Genomic DNA, 17,993 nt, shown 5'->3' with positions numbered 1-17,993 from the left:
CTCCCATGACGGCTTGCCACCCAAGCCCCCCCCCCCCACCAGCCATTAGCCGTTCTACATTATTTTTCTTATAGACAGTACCAGTGGGGAAGCTAGACATTATTTCACCTGGGGCAAAGAATCAGTTTGGCGCCCCCCCCCCCCAATGGGACAAGATTAGGCAGGAAAGTGAGGCCGCCCTCCTTCCAGATCGTATGATGAGTTTCTCAGTGTTGACTCCTGAGCATCATGTCTGTATTCAGGCGCGCTGCATAACTAGCTAGGGAGAGGAGGTGAGCACTGCGGGGGGGGGGGGGACAGAGGACCGGAGGGAGGCAGCGGTCCACTGTCACTGAAATCGGCCCACTGAGCCATCGGCCCACCGGGAAACTCCCTGTAGTCCCAATGGCCAGTACATGCCTGATCTGGGGTATATGTGTATGGGAGGATAGGGGATCTAAACCTCCCATAACATCCACAACACGGGCGTTGGTAGGGTTGGACATCTGTGGCAAAAGTCTTGCATCTCTTGAGGGGTGCCTGGGGTCCTGAGGTGATGACAACCCAACATTTTTAGCAGCTCTACATTGCCTCTTGCACTGCAACTGGCGCTTCTGTCGCCTGTCATACAGGCAGCTGCAGTTCAGACCTGAGGGAGGCTCTCCTTAGCTACTCCTCACTTCTATCACACGACTTATCTGAAGGGAGGACTTCCTCTGAATTTCTGCTGTATCTGAGGTCTGGTTAGTGGGTTTAGGGAACCTCTGACCTATGCACTTCGTGTGTAACATACCCCTGCACAGTCTTTCACAGTCTTAGAAATGGCCCTAATCTATGATGCAACAGCTAGAAATAATGTCTCATTTGATCACTCCATCCCTTACTCAATCCCTTAAAGTTAGTGATGATGAAAATTGGGGGGATTTCGCTTTGCCAAAATTTAGGTGGAATCTGGAACTAGAGAAATTTCACCATTCAGAAAAATACATTGAAGTCCATGCAGAAATGAAAGTATTTTTTTTTGGAGTGGAAATGGCTCCTGATGGTTAGAGAGGCTTCTTGTCTTGTATGTCTTGTCTTCTTTAAAGGAGAAGTATGGACAAAGCTGTTTTGGCTGTACTTCTCCTGTGGGACACAGTAGTGCAGTTAGTTCTGCACTCCTGTGAACTATTTTCAGTAGTCCACGATCTGAAAAGATCTCGACCATATGGTAGAGTTGCCACCTCATCCCTTTAAACCCGAACTCATATGAATTACACAGGTTCTGAGGCTAGTTTACTGCAGATAAGGCACCAAGTGAGTTTAATTACCACCTTAATCAGCCACAGAACCTGTGTAATTCATATGTGTTCAGGTTTAAAGGGATGAGGTGGCAACCCTTTCATATGGTCAGGATCCCCCCAGAAGCCTGGACCGGCAGCTGCTCCCTCACCCTCACCCTCTACAACCCAGCGCTCCAGTGAGTGCTGGAGAGCCAGAGCCGAGCTGAGGACAGAAAGCTGAGTGGTAAACTGTGTTTGATCGCTCAGTTCTTGTTCTTAGAGGTGGCGAGGGACAGCTGCAGTTGAGATCAGGGCTGCAGCTATCTAGGCGAATATGATTTTTTTTTTTTTGATTCCCATAATTCTCTTTAAAGAAAGGTATTTGTTTCTTGCTGCACATCAGCAGTACCCGTAATAAAATACAGTTGCAGCTGTCAAGAAGCCATTGATCATTTTGTCAGCGCTCACATTTGTTGATAAAGCCATGAACATGAATCACAATCATACTCGCTCATTTTCATCCTCTTATTAAGCATAGTGCACTTCATCTGTCACGTCTGCCACACCCCATCTATGGTATCTATGATCACAATTTAATATCATATAATCATTTCCACATTATATTTCAATTATTTAAAGCCTACTTCTATTAAGTAGGGGGAGAAAAATGATGAAGCCGTGCACAGTGCTGGATTGGTTGAAGACTCAGGTATTCATAATTGGAAACTCAAAAAAAATCATGGACTTTATAGGTATATATATATATATGTATATATATATATATATATATATATATATATATATATATAATATATATATATATATATATATATATATATGTGTGTATATATATATTAGCAAATTCATTGATCTGCATTAAAATATTTTGTATACAATATAACAATTAGATTGCAGAATTGTTTCTATTAAAACAGTAGTGGGTCGCAGACTATTTGTGTATCCCCCTAGAGGATAAATTTGCATATAAGCCCTATGCATGTAAAATATACAACAGAATTCACATATCCTTCAGACATTGGGGTTTTGCTTGTCCTCGATTGACCTTTTAAATTGCGCTCAATATGTTACGCGACCTGGTCGCTTCTTCAGGAGCTTTAACAATCCCCAAGGCCTAGCCGGGGGCCCCCAGCACAGCCTCAATATGCTCACTTGTCAGAATGTGGGGACACCCAAAACTGACATTTTAATTTTGGGGCTGTATGCCTCCACTTGTATTCAAGTATAGGTATTCCCTGAAGACTCAGGTAAGTATTTCAGGAGGTGGGGGAGAAAAGCAAGCTGTAAAATGTTTTTGATCTTAATTCAGGGCATGCATTAAAGTAAAAAAAATGTTTTAGCTTTATAACCACTTTAAGCTTCTTCCTCATCTATTCCCAACAGTCTTCCTCCAAGTAAAAATTATTCTTTGTGTAAGCAGATGCTCTTAGTTACTGTCACTTTTTGGTTATTATGCCACATTACAGTAATTATCGTCTAGTGTCTCTTTAATTAATGCTGGCTAATTGCTGCTGGGGCTGGGTCGCATGTGACTTCTCCCTCTGCAGATGTGTCATATCCTGTCTATCCTGGGGTATACTGTATATATATCTGCAAAGGACCAGCCCAAGGCTGTTGTCCAATGGGAGTTCATCTATCAGGACATACTGCTGCAATGTGATTTCTTCTCTGTTGACAACAAACTCCTTATTCAGGGACTCCAGAAACTATGGACTTGCTACAGATATTATCCATCACAGACATGGGCTGCATATGATTCCTTATGTGACTTATCTTTTGGCTAACCGCTAGATATAGTGTTATGTTCAGCAGCACAGCCAGTTCTACCCCTGTTAAACTATATGAACTGATTTCACATGTATGTGAAGATTAAAGTGGTTCTAAAGGCAGAAGCTTTTTTTATCTTAATGCATTCTATGCAATAAAATAAAAAACCTTCAGTGTGCAGCAGCCCCTCTCATACTTACCTGAGCCCCATCTCGATCCAGCGATGTTGCACGAGAACCTCAGTTGCCCGGGACTCCCCCTCCTGATTGGCTGAGACACAGCAGTGGGCGCCATTGGCTTTCGCTGCTGTCAATCAAAGTCAGTGTGCCAATGAGGAGAGAGAGGGGGCAGGGCTGAGCCGCAGCTCCATGTCTGAATGGACACACAGAGCAGCAGCTCGGCTTGGGTGCCCCCATAGCAACCTTCTTGCTGTGGGGGCAATCGGCAGGAGGGAGGGGCTAGGAGCACCAGCGAGGGACCCAAGAAGAGGAGGATCATGGCTGCTCTGTGCAAAACCACTGCACAGAGCAGGTAAGTATAACATGTTTATTATTTTTAAACAAAAAAAGACAAGACTTTAATACTTTAATATCGCTTTAATGAGAGATTTACAGTGGATATAAAAAGTCTACACACACCCCTGTTAAAATGTCAGGTTTCTGTGATGTAAAAAAAATGAGACAAAGATAAATCATTTCAGTACTTTTTCCACCCTTTTTTTTAAGTTTTTATTTGCCAAGTGTACATACACAGAAGGAAAAATGAAAGCAGATTACATACATAGGTGTACATAAAACCATATCATTATTCTTACTATATCTTAAGTATCCGTACTGCTAAACTCTATATAGCCAATTGTACAAATAGCACTTTTTCTGTTTTGTACGTGTTACATTCAAATGTAAAACGTAGAACATATTCATGTATATAAAAAATAAAACCAGTCTGGTGGCGAAATCCCTCCATCAACTCTTGTGACATGTGCTATTATTTGTCCAGTATCCATAAACCATATTCAAGTATTGCGATTCAGATCTCAGTTCATACATATTCCAAAAGAGATTGCTTAAGTGTTAGTTGGCACTGTATCGTCAGAGTTAATCCATTTACCCGAAACTTTATTACATTTTGTTTGGGCATCCCCTGGCTTCATAAGTCAGCTTATATAGTGTAACATTAGCATTAACCAGGCCCTTCCAAGAGGTCAACGTAAGGTGGTCTCTTCTATTCCAATTGATGGCAATCAACTTACGGACATAAAAGAATAGTAATCATAGTAAGGTTCTCATGCTTTTACGCATAACTTTATCCTCAATTATGCCCAGAAGTCCTAGCAAGGGTCTACAGATATGCGGGAGATCAAATGTATCAGCAATAAATTGGGTCACCTGTGACCATAGAGGGCGTATCCTATTACATTCCCATATCATATGTAGAAAAGATCCTTCTGCCACTAGGCATTTATGACATGTGGAAGTTTCTCTTTTCCCCATTTTATACAGTCCTAAGGGGTGTATAGCAGGGGTTGTCAACCCCCGGGCCGCGGCCCACTACCTGGCCATAGCGTCTTTGCAGCCGGGCCGCGGCGGGCGGCATGACATTGTAAGGCGGGTGAGAGAGCACCGGAGGATCAGAGAGGCAAGCGAGCGGGCGAATGAGAGAAGTGGGCTGGCGAGCAGAGATGATATCTCTCTCCGCCCGCCTAGCATCACCGCTCTTCCGCCCTCACAGTGTGCAGAATGTCGGAGGTGCGGCAGCGTGGCAAGTGGCATTCCTCATCTGGTGGCAGGCAGCGTGGCAAGTGGCATTCCTCAACTGGCACTTTGCCTTGGCACTATTTCAAACGCGGGTTGAACCACTTTTTCCACCTTTAATGTGACCTATAAACTGTACAACTCAATTGAAAAACAAACTGAAATCTTTTAGGGTGGAGAACTAAAAATAAAAAACTAATGTGTAAGTGTGCACACCCTCTTATAACTGAGGATGTAGCTGTGTTCAGAATTAAGCAATCACATTCAAACATTCATGTTAAATAGGAGTCAGTACACACTTGCCATCATTTAAAGAGCCTCGGATTAACCCCAAATAAAGTTCAACTGTTCCAGTAGGTCTTTCCTGACATTTTCTTAGTCGCATCTAATGGCAAAAGCCATGGTCTGCAGAGAGCCTCTAAAGCATAAGAGGGATCTCATTGTTAAAAGGTATCAGTCAGGAGAAGGATACAAAAGAATTTCCAAGGTAATAGATATACCATGGAACTCAGTGAAGATAGTCATCAAGTGGAGAAAATATGGCACAACAGTGACATTACCAAGAACTGGACATCCCTTCTAAATTGATGAAAAGATGAGAAGAATACTGGTCAAGGATGCTACCAAGAGGCCTACAGCAACATTAAAGGAGCTGCAGGAATATCTGGCAAGTACTGGCTGTATGGTACATGTGACAACAATCTCCCATATTTAGGAGGTGGCAGCTACAGGCATCATTCAGATATCGTCTTTTAGAGCCGGCGATTCCCTTCACCATAAGAATGATCATAGCAGCTGTTCAGCTGCTTGATGGTTCTTATAGCAGTGGGAGGGGACAACTCCCTCCCACCGCCCTTCAGTACTTCACCCGGCTCGCCCCTGCCATTGGCAAACCGGAGAAGGAACCGACCGGCCCGGATGCTGACCATAGAGATTTCCGGCGGGGCGCGATGTTATGACGATGTTATGACGCAGTTATGACGATGTTACGACGCATTATTTCACTGCATTTGTAAAAGTTGCGCCACCTTTGCTGGGAAGCTGAGCAAATACTGTGCGAGATAAAAAGTTGCAACGACCGCTATCTTATTCTCTGGTTGTGCCTAAGTGATCCAAACGGAAGTTCTCACCTCCCTCACCGCATTTGCACAAGGTAACAACCTGTGGTTGAGTAAAGTTTGTGTTCTCCAAATGTGATCTTAAAAGTTGCATAAGGATTTAGGGATGGAGATGTCTGATCCCCCACACCTCATTTAAACTCCCAAACCCCTCCTTTTGTTCTAATCTTAAAAGTTGGGATACAATCTCAAGTGATGGCAGCCAGTTTGAGGAGGAAGCAAGTGACTGTGGCAAGAGACAGTGATCCTGTTGGGTGGGAGAACAGGTGTGCTTTATGTCCCTCACCTCACGGAGGGATACTTATATTGGGGTCCCTTCTGGCACAGGGTTAACCTAGGGATCTGGCCTGGGTAGTCACAAGAGTAAGGCCTTGATTAACATAAAGTAATGGATTTCTGTGAAGTGAGCCTTTATGGGGGAGAGAATCCATAAAGGAGAGTCCAGCATCTCTGAAGTGTTGTGTATGCAAGGAAGGACACAGAAGACTGGTGAGGCATGGAGCTTGCTTGACACCCTCATCTTGTAACAGTTAATCATCTTGAGAACTAAAGTAAAAAATGTAGCGCTAAAACAAAACCAAAATGTGAACATATGAATAAAATTCAGTGGCCAGTGGATATTGCCCACTGGAACATGAAAAGAACAAAAAAACAAGATTATATGTGAATAAAGTTCAATAATGTTATCTACTAAGACATGAGTATAGATAGGTGAAATAATAAAGTCCCGTAGTGCAATAAATGTGAAATCCAATGTAAGTGAAAGATCTTCTAGTATGCGGTTCATCAGCATGGAAATCTTGAGATGGAAATAGATGAAATACTCTTACCAGAACAGGTGGATTCGAATGTCAGCAACACCGAATCAAACAGGCTTAGAGATCCAAAAGGATGACTATCCTGGAGGGGGATGGAAGTCCCGGATCTCAAGGGACATCCCCTTTTTGCTCGACCAGCTGCGACGATGACCATCGATCAAAGGGAACCGTGTGGAAAAGATGGAGGTATCCAAATCTCGTGTCAGGTCCCAGGGGTATGGGGAGAGAAAAAATTGGAGTGTGCCAATAGTGCGGATCAAAAGATAAATTTATTGGATAAAACCAATATACAAAACAAATAAAAGCATGATCACGTAGAGTAAAGTCAAGTGTAGGGAATCAAAGATGCCCCTGTAGAAGTCCAATTGGACGAAACGCGTCGGTCAAGGCACACTATTCCCTACACTTGATTTCACTTACATTGGATTGCACATTTATTGCACTACGGGACTTTATTATTTCACCTATCTATACTCATGTCTTAGTAGATAACATTCATGAGTTATTGAGCTTTATTCACATATAATCTTGGTTTTTTGTTCTTTTCATGTTCCAGTGGGCAATATCCACTGGCCACTGAATTTTATTCATATGTTCACATTTTGGTTTTGTTTTAGCGCTACATTTTTTACTTTAGTTCACTTTGAATATTGGTCACATCTGTGTGTAGCAGCTTTGATTTTTTCACATTGGGTTAGCGCAGTGTTACTATTAGTCTCATTTAATCATCTTGAGAAGGTGAACATGGGACGCTGGTGTCTGTTGATTCCAGGTGTGAAGAGGTTAAATGCCTAATCCTTCTATGATAGTCTATGTTCTTTTCAAAGCACTTGTTTGTGGTTTCCAACGTGCCCTCTAGGGGATTAATTCCCACTCCTTGCTTTAACAACACCCCACATTCATCTTAGAGAACACTAATCTCTAGTTATACGACTTGTGTTTTAAGCAAAAGCAGCATTGGTGGTGGGGGCATGAGGCTACATCCTTACCACCAACCAAACTAGAGTATACTCCACTCCTCTTCTCCACATTTGCCTGTCATTCACTGCAGAGTGTATTGGAAAACAAAACAGAAACTCACACCTATGTTTACATGGTCTACCTTTTAAACTGTCACCTGACCAAAATGCTAGTGATGCAGTCATTGCCACACCAGTTAGTTAAATTCAGTTCCTTTCAGAAACTCAATGAGTCTGATGGAGGATACTACTGTTCCTCTGACAAGGCTAAAAGATCCTTCTAGTCATGTTTCCACTAATGTTTCATAGTACCATTCTCAATCCTCCTGCTGTCAAAGCAGAAGCATACATCTAGACACCATGGCCAGCATCTTCCTAACCAGGGCCGTCTTTAATATGGATTGGACCCGGGCAAACATTTTCTTGCCCCCTCCCCTCCATGCAATTTCATTTTTCACCTGCTCTGAGACATACAAAAAAATAGCAGTTTACTGAATCAAATCAGGCAGCAATTGCGATTGGCTGCCAGAGGTTACAGGTCTATTATTACCGCTCATTGATTGGCTGCTAGAGGTTACAGCACACATATTGGCTCATTTACTATTTGATAGAGGTTATAGCACATGACTTGTGCTTGTTTATTGGTCGCTAGTGGTTACTGCACATAAATACTGCTCACTGATTGGTTGCTAGAGGTTACTGGACATCCTTACCACTCACTAATCGGTTTCTAGAGGTTACTGCACATTATTACTGCTCACTGATTGGTCGCTAGAGGTTACTGCATATCATTACTGCTCAATGATTGGCTGCAAGAGGTTTGTGCACATCATTACTGCTCACTGATTGGTTGCTAAAGGTTACAGCACATCATCTACTCACTGCCTGCACACCATGGACTGGGGATGTGAGGGGACCCATCAATACACAAAAAAATCCTAGAGATCCTAGGACTCCTGGAATCAGTGGCAGTGCTGGGGGAGTGTGATCAGTGACAATGCTGGGGGGGTTCATGGGATCAGTGACAGTGGTGGGGGGATGGGATTAGTTAGTACACTGTGGCAAATTCAGAATCATGTAGAGCAAAGCTGGAAATCTTAGGGGAATTTGCAATGACCACCATGTAATGGGGGATTTTACACCACCCATCAAAATAAAGAGGGATTTCTTCACTGAGACTGATGTAATAAAAGAATTTAAACCATCCACCAGTGTAAGGGGGATATACAATGACCTCTCTGTAAGGGGGAGTTTACACTGACAACCACTGTTGAGGGGATTTGTACTGACCACCAATGTAAGGTGACACTTCTAGACCAACCACCAATGTAAGGGGGGATTTACAATGCCCATCAATGTAAAGGGGGATTTACACTGACCACTAGTGTAAGGGCAATTCTGCACTTACCACCAATGTAAAGGGAAATGTACACTGATTACCAATGTAATAAAGAATTTACACTGACAACCAATGTAATGAGGGGTTTTACATCAACAACCAATAAAGGGGGATTTCTACACTGGCCACCAATGTAAGGGGGATTTACACTCACCACTCATTTAAAGGGGGCTTCTATGTGGACCACTAATGTAGGTGAGGATTTGAAACTGACCACAAATGCAATTTTGGATTTTTTTTACTGATTACCAATATAAAGAGGAGTTTCTACATTGGCCACCAATGTAATGGGGATTTACACTGACCACTAATGTAATGGGGATTTACACTGGCCGCTAGCATGAATGAAAGGATTGTACACCAAGCCCCAATGTAATGAGAAGATTGACACTGACCACCAATGTAACTGAGACATTTAGCCTGCTATCACATTTGTGCGTGTCGGGAACGCATGCAAAATCGCTTTCCTGGCACCACAGTAACATGCTGCCCTTTAGCAGATACACAGCAGTTCCATTCATACCCTGGTATCCCCGTTTTCATGCGGCGGTCCGGTTTCTGATAAAAGTGGTCCCTGCAGCGGATTCGCCGCAAGATCACTTTTATCGGTGGCGGGAGAGGGCCCCCCCCTCCTGCCGTGATCCGGTGCCCTCCGCCGCTTACCGGAGCCGTCGGTAGCGGCGGAGGCGATCGCGTCCATCTCCCTCCTGTTCCTGGAGACGAGTGAGGCTAAGATGGCGCCCACTTGTCTCCATGACACTGCTGGGCGGAAGCGACATCAAAACATCACTTCCGCCCACGCCTCTTAAAGGCACATTTTTTTCAATGTCATTTTTTTAAATGACTTTTTTTTTTTTTTTTAATTGCATTTTAATGTAAATATGAGATCTAAGGTCTTTTTGACCCCAGATCTCGTATTTAAGAGGTCCTGTCATGCTTTTTTCTATTACAAGGGATGTTTACATTTCTTGTAATAGCAATAAAAGTGACACATTTTTTTTTTTTTAAATGATGTAAAAATAAATAAAATAATGTAAAATAAATAATAAAAATAATAAAAAAAAAAAAAAAAACCCCCGTCCCGACGAGTTTGCGCGCAGAAGCGAACGCATACGTGAGTAGCTCCCGCATATGGAAACGGTGGTCAAACCACACATGTGAGATATCACCGCGACCGGTAGAGCGAGAGCAATAATTCTAGCCCTAGACCTCCTCTGTAATGCAAAACATGCAACCTGTAGAATTTTTTAAACGTCGCCTATGGAGATTTTTGAGGGTAAAAGTTTACGCCATTCCACGAGCGGGCGCAATTTTGAAGCGTGACATGTTGGATATCAATTTACTTGGCGTAACATTATATTTCACAATATAAAAAAAATTGGGCTAACTTTACTTTTGTATTTTTTTTTTATTCAAAAAAGTGAATTCTTTCCAAAAAAAGTGCGCTTATAATACCGCCATTTTATTCTCTAGGGTGTTAGAAAAAAAAACATATATAATGTTTGGGGGTTCTAAGTAATTTTCCAGTAAAAAACTGTTTTAAACATGTAAACACCTAAAATCCAAAACGAGGCTGGTCCTTAAGTGGTTAAAGAATATGTAAACCCAACATTTCATATTCCTGTTATGTGCCTGCTGTATCATGCACTTGTATGAAAAAGTATCCTGTTCTCTTTGTATTGCTTCCTTTGTGTAAAATCGTTGGTGTTCTCCTCCCTCAGCTCTCTGAGCTCCCTATGCAGACGAGAGCAGAGATTACGTGATCACTTATGAAAAAGGGAAAAAGAGGTATTTAGAATGTTTTTTTTTTTTTTTTTTTTTTATATGAATACACAAATGTTTTGCCTTTAATTTATATTTTAAACTAAATGGGTTGTTTTACATGGGGAGGATTTACATATTCTTTAAACACAGCTGGGAACTATGTTAGATATATCTCTCTGGTCTACTGGGTATCACTCATAACTAAAGTATCATTTTTGAGTGGCTTTATCCTTTAAACAAAATTTCCTATAAATAGGCTTGAATTTACTACTGTGCAAAAATAATAAATGATTCACTATAACCTGCCCTTACCTCAAGTGAAATCAAATAGCAGCGCTAAAATTAAATAATAACAAAAAGAATATATATGTGTGTATATATTAATAAAACACTGTGCCCCCACACAGTAGGGGGCACAGTGATAACCTCCACTCAATCCCTGTTGGGTGTCCAGAGTATATATACAAGCGTACTCTCCACATGAAAAAAAGAAAAGCGATCCAATAGTGCAGTAACGCAATAAACTTTAATACAAGCAACACTCTCCTCCACCATTGAACTCACATTTCATAAACTTGAATCAAGCAAAGAAGCACAGCAAACATGGTCATCACCAAAAAAACACTCTCCAAATGATGGACGGACGTATGGTGGTCACGGCGGACCCAGGCAGCTAGGTGTTCGGTAACACTCTCACCCGTTCCCTAGAGTCTCCTGGAGCCGCTTCCCCGCTTCCTCGTATGGCGCTACTGTGTGGGAATAGCCTGTGAGCCGAACACGAGAGTGTAAGGCAAAAGTAGCTGGTGAGTTTGCTCGCTGAAGGGGAGTGGAGATCACATTTCACAGCGGTGTGGTGGAAGATTTTTTCACTGAAGATCTATATCATATTATTTTATGAATCATCACTTACATCACTACGTCACTGTTTATTGGACTTTTTATGTGTATTAATTTAATATATACTGTATGGCTTTTGATAACACTAGAATATATTCTGCTCTTAAGTGAGTGATACTTAATAGTTTGTCACATTTTAGTTTTATTAATATATACACACATATATATTCTTTTTGTTATTATTTAATTTTAGCGCTGCTATTTGATTTCACTTGAGGTAAGGGCAGGTTATAGTGAATCATTTATTATTTTTGCACTGTTCGAATTTTTAAGCGGCAGCTGTCAGTGAGGTTTAGGTCTGTGAGCGCAGCGTTTGGCACATAGGAAGGGGCGGTGATCCTGTGGACCATATCAAGTGATATATTAATTGAATTTACTACTGGCTGTCAATAACACAGGCTTGTGAGGAGGCATATCATTGGATTGGCATCTCTACCATGTGGTGCCCCAGGGTACATTATGGTAGTAGTAACATTCCTGGAACTAACAGGGTATTTTTTGTTTCTTTTTTATTCCTCTAAATATGTAAATCTCCAAAAGGCTATATTGACAAAGGTTGTGAATTGAGGCATTTCATGTTTTACTTGATTAGGGGGCAAACCAGGTATCACCAGACCAATTTTACTCATCTGTACTAAGCATTAGAACTGAATAAATGTGTTTTTATCTACTTTCAGTTTTCAAACTGCTGTCAGTTTATTTGTTGCTGCCTGTGTCCCACTGGGAAGGTTTGACTTCACGTTCAGCCATGAATATGTAACAGGAAAAAAAGAGAAACTCTCCCCAAAATGAGAGGAATTTTTATCATAGACATTTGTCACCAAAACATTTGTCCCTATTGAATGATTTACCTCAAAGTAATTTTTTCCTTTAAAAATAACAAACATGTTATACTTTCCTGCTCTGCGGGGGCATAGATAAGAGGGGCTCAGGGGTGTTCAACCCCCCCCCCCCCCCCAGAGCATCCTGGCAAAATGGCCAGACAGTGTCCCTGATGTTTATACTCAGCATCAGCACAGTAGAAGCAATCAGAGTTTCCGAATGCAGTAGCCAGCCCCCCTTCTATTGTGCCCAATCCCCTCAGTTTAATAAGGGGCCCCCCTGAAAAGCATGAAATTACTGCAAGGTCTCAGATGCCGGCAATTGACAGTGCACAGTTGAGGGAACTCCCAGACTCCTCCTCGAGGTATCATATGACACAGCCGAAGGGAGACTGGGGATGCAAAAGTTTTCCTGCTTCTGTTCCATGCTGAATCTGAGGTCTGGTAAGTGGGGAGGCATCAATTTTCTGTTTTGGGAATGAGGAAGTGAGAATTCCAGCCTGGGGGAGTTTCTTTTGGTGGGGAGTTAAGGAAAAGGGGGGTGGGTTTGCTTTTGGAGAAGGGGGGGGGGAGTTTCTTGTAGAGAAGTTTAGATGGGGTGGTTAATGGCAGCGATTTGCTTCTGGGAGGGGAGTTTGATTGAATGGAGATTTTCTTCATAATTAGGAGTCTTTGCTGGGGGAGAGGGTGTTGACTGAGGGAGATATTTTTGCTTTGGAGAGTCAGTTTAGAGACAGGGAGGGTTCATTTTTGGGGGGAAATTGAGGAAGGGACATATTTTACAGTGTGAATCTTTGCTTGGGGAGGGAGGGTTCTTAGGAGGGAGAAGGGCATTTTTTTCCCTTTAAAAGAGATGTTTTTTTTTTTTTTTATCTATACTTAACTAGGTGGATGGAGCATCAATCCAATGTTGCATCTGTCCCCAGCTGCTTCTAAGACCAACAACAGAGTGATCAAAGACCGCTGATCACTCAGTTCTCAGCCTTCAGTGAGCAAAGAATGGTGACTGTCAGTCCCTGGCTCTGCCCCCTCTCCCCCACGCTCACTGGAATACCAGGCTGTGGAGGGGGCAGGAGCGGCTGGCTCAGGGTCTCAGCCGTTCATTGAGAGGCTGAGCGAACTGCTGGTCCAGGCCTCTGGGTGAATCCTGACTTTAAAGTTAGGATCTTTACACAGCCTGGACCTGCGGAGCGATGTCTGCTGACAGCGGGCTATAGCTGGCTGTTGCCTAAAAATGGGTCACAAAAATGCAGAACGAACTGTACTCCTCCCCAAGAGAATTACAACCAAGCGGTATTCCTTCAGAGCGCATGCACCGGTGACATCACAGATGGCTTTCCATGTGAAAATCACCTAAATACCAAATGTTTAGGAAATATTCACTATACCTACAGGTAAGCGTTATTATAGGCTTACTTGTAGGTACAAGTTTAAAAGCTGGGTTTATACTACAGTTTAAGACTGAATAAAAGCCAACGATATTGACCAGGCGCAACCATACTGTGGTAGGCAGTGCAAAATATATATATTTTTTTTTAAATCTCTTAAAATATTTCATAAAATTTTTAGGACGCAGTTTTTTAAGGTTTAACCACTTCAATGCAGGGCACTTATACACCTTCCTGCCCAGACCAATTTTCAGCTTTCAGCACTGTCGCAGTTTGAATGACAATTGCGCGGTCATGCTGCACTGTACCCAAACTAAATTCCCACAAATAGAGCTTTCTTTTGGTGGTATTTGATCACCTCTGCGGTTTTTATTTTTTGCTAAACAAATAAAAAAAAGACCGAAAATTTTGAAAAAAATAAAAGTTTTGCTTTTGTTTCTTAAAAATTTTTGTAAATAAGTTTTTCTCTTTCACTGATGGGCACTGATAAGGTGGCACTGACAGGCACTGATAAGGCAGCACCGATGAGGTGGCACCAATGAGCGGGCACTGACGGGCACTGACGATGGGCACTGATATGCGTCACTGATGGACACTGGTAGGCGGCACTGATGGGTGGCACTGATATGCAGCACTGATGGGCACTCATGGGTGACACTGGTGGGCGACACTGATGGGCACTGAAAGGCTGCAAAGATGGGTTCTTATGGGTGGCACTGATAGGTGGCACTGCTTGGCACTGATGGGCACTGATAGGCGGCACTGCTGGGCACTGATGGGCACTGATAGGCGGAACTGATGGGCACTGATACGTGGCACTGATGGGCACTGATATGCGGCACTGATATGAGGCAGTGATAGGCATCCCTGGTGGCACTGGCAGTGGTAGGCATTGGATTGGGCACTGATTTGCAGCTGCCTGGGCATTGATTGGCAGCTGCCTGGGCACAGATTGGTATTTCCCTGGGGGTCTAGGGGGCATACCTGGTGGTCCAGTGTGGATGGCTTCCCTGGTGGTCCTGGGTGGCTTCCCTGGTGGTCCTGGGTGCTCAACTTGCACAGTTAGGTTAGCTAAAATCCAGTCTTGGGTCTCATTCGTACATCCTACATGACCGTGGTGCAGCAAGTATACTCTGCTCAGCCTGTACACCTGAGGAATGGGCTGAAAAGAGCCAAGGCTGTCTGCTGCTGTAGACATGTATCCACATGTATCTGCACATCCAGTGGTTACCTGCAGATAGGGATACATTTTTGCCCTTGGATAAAATCTCTCTGCATCCAGGGTCAGAAATGTGTCCCTCACAGCAGGTAACCATTGTGACCCATGGTTTGTTAGTGTGTCGCTCAGGCTCAATCGATGTGGGGCGTAATGTAGATGATACCGAATGTGCTGCAGGAGTGCCGGTGTGCTGCCGAGAAAGTTCTGCTCGGCGGATAAGTTCCCCCCGCCTGCGCAGTAGGATCCGGCGGAAATAGCCAAAGCGGAATAGCTGAAAATCAGCTGTACACGGCGCCTGTAAGAGGGCCCCTTGCGGGCTCGCTTCGCTCGCCACGCTTCGGGCACGGCCTCGCTTTGCTCGGCTCTTTTAGATTCCCCCTCTAGGTCCACTTGGATGGTGGGGAAGGAACCTGGACCTAGGGCGCAGGTGCCGTGTACAGCTGATTGAAGCGTTTGAGCTTCGGCTATCTCCGGCGGCTGACAGTAGTTCGTACTGCGCAGGCGCTGCGCCTGCGCAGTACAGGGGGGAACTTATCCGGCGAGGGAACTTTCTCGGCAAGACACCGGCAAGGGATGGAGCTCATCCCAGCTCCTGTAGTCACTGAAGGGAAGAGAGAAAAAAACATCCCTGGAGTCCTATGGTAATGTAGTAGTAATGGGAGAGACTACCTCGGTATTCCCGCCAGGCCACACCCCAATGTGTTTTGCTTTGTTCCCTGGAGGATAAACATGGGGACCACTGGATGTACAGATACATGTTAACAGTAGTGGCTCTTTTCAGCCCATCACTCAGGTCAACAGGCTGAGCAGCTGACAAAAATTGGAACATCTGGGATCCTGGTTGTAGCTATTCATGGTATATTTGCCATTCCATGGCCATTTAGAACATATGAATGAGATCTAAAGTCTGGTTAACACGGGGAGTATTTTTTGGGTTCAACCCTGCGGGTTGAACGAAAAAAAACTAGGGAGCTTAGGTAGAGCTCGCTGTACTAATGAGTACACTACCGCACCACAATTATGTACATTGCGTTCTATTCAATTGAATGGGGATAATTTTTGTTGAACTGCGTTGCAAAGCTTAATGGCCCTACTCTGCTGTCACATGATTTTACCATACCTCCCCCAACATAAAAGTGTAAATGATGCCTTTGATTTTGAAAGACCTGAACCCCCCTCCCCCCCGGGAAAAAAAATTATCTACGGCTCTGCTGCTCTGTGAAGTGATTTTGCACAGAGCAACCCAGATCCTTCTTTTCTTGGGTCCCTTGTCGGCGGTCCTGGGCTCTCCCTCCTGTTGAGTGCCCCTACAGCAAGCAGCTTGCTATGGGGGCACCCGAACCGAGCCGCAGCTCTGTGTGTCCATTCAGACACGGAGCCACGGTTCGGCCCCGCCCCCTTTCTCTCCTGATTGGCTAACTGACTTTGAGTGACAGCAGCAGGAGCCAATGGTGCCTCTGCTGTGTTACAGCCAATCAGGAGGGAGAGTCCCGGACGGCCCAGGCACTCGTTCACATCGCTGGATAGAGATGGGGCTCATGTAAATATTAGGGGGGCTTATTCACACTGAGGGCTTTTTATCTTAATGCATAGAATGCATTGGGATAAAAGACCTTCTGCCTTTATAACCACTTTAATGCCGCGTACACACGGTCGGACTTTTCGACCGGACTGGTCCGACGGACGCCGACAGACCAAATCCGGCGGACAATTCGACCGTGTGTGGGTTTCAGCGGACCTGCAGCAGACTTTTTCGGTCGAAAATCTGACGGACTTTAGATTTTGAACATGTTTCAAATCTTTCCGATGGACTCGAGTCCGGTCGAAAAATCCGCTCGTCAGCATGCTAGTCCGACGGACAAAAACCAACGCTAGGGCAGCTATTGGCTACTGGCTATCAACTTCCTTATTTTGGTCCGGTGTACGTCATCACGTACGAATCCGTCGGACTTTGTTGTGATCGTGAGTAGGCAAGTCCGGTCGTTAAAAGGTCGTTGAAAGTCCGCCAAAAGTCAGTCGAAAGTCTGTCAGACGGCTGTCGGACTTTTGTAGCTGAAAAGTCCAACCGTGTGTACGCGGCATTACTCTTGCTCTGGTGACAACTCAAAACTTGTGGATTTTCACTCACTTTTTATCTCCGTGACAAGTGTCACCGGCACAGAAAGAGAGACACATCTCCTCAACAGGGACCCAGAGAGCAATAAGAAATCCATAGAGGGTTTACCACTCTATTCAAAATGTAAAAAAAAAAAGGTGTTGCCTTTTCATCCACTTTAAGGAAGCTTATCATGACAAATACCTTAGCTGCCATCGCTGGTATACTAAAAATGTATTAAAAATTGGAAACACTCACATTTAGAAAGTGGATCAAGCGCTTTGAGAATATATCGTTATGGATAACACAATGACATCAGCAGGGCTCGTTTGGGATGAGCCATGCTGATGTAATTGCATTATCAATAGCCATATATTCTCAAAGTGCTTGATCCACTTTCTAAATGTGAGTGTTTCCAATTTTTAATACATTTTTATGTTTATACGGATTCACACTATGTGGAGTATTTTCTTTTTTGGTCATGCTACTATGAAGAGGATTGGGTCTGACAAGTTGGCCGCTTCTGAGGACTGCTTCTCTGTGATATCTTCTGACCAATTGGACCATCTTCCATCCTGATCTGGAGCCCAGATGTGGAGGTCCCATATATTGGTGTTTACACCACATGCCTTGTTGACTCATTGATCATATGCCCATTTGAGTCTTCTTACTCCGGTAAGCCTCCTTACTAACCGGTGGTGGTTTCATTGTCTGTGTCTTCACTTCAACACTGAT

General features: G+C 43.7%; 1 protein-coding gene across 1 annotated transcript in view; it reads left to right on the top strand.

Moving 5' to 3' along the window:
- Positions 1-17,993, top strand: part of FERMT3 (FERM domain containing kindlin 3) — a 95,509-nt gene that overhangs the window by 1,851 nt on the left and 75,665 nt on the right. The window lies entirely within an intron of this gene.

The sequence above is a fragment of the Aquarana catesbeiana genome, linkage group LG11 (assembly GCF_042186555.1).
Source record: "Aquarana catesbeiana isolate 2022-GZ linkage group LG11, ASM4218655v1, whole genome shotgun sequence".
NCBI classification, from domain to species: domain Eukaryota; kingdom Metazoa; phylum Chordata; class Amphibia; order Anura; family Ranidae; genus Aquarana; species Aquarana catesbeiana.
Note: the sequence above shows the minus strand (reverse complement) of the source record. Positions and strands in the feature narration are given on the sequence as shown.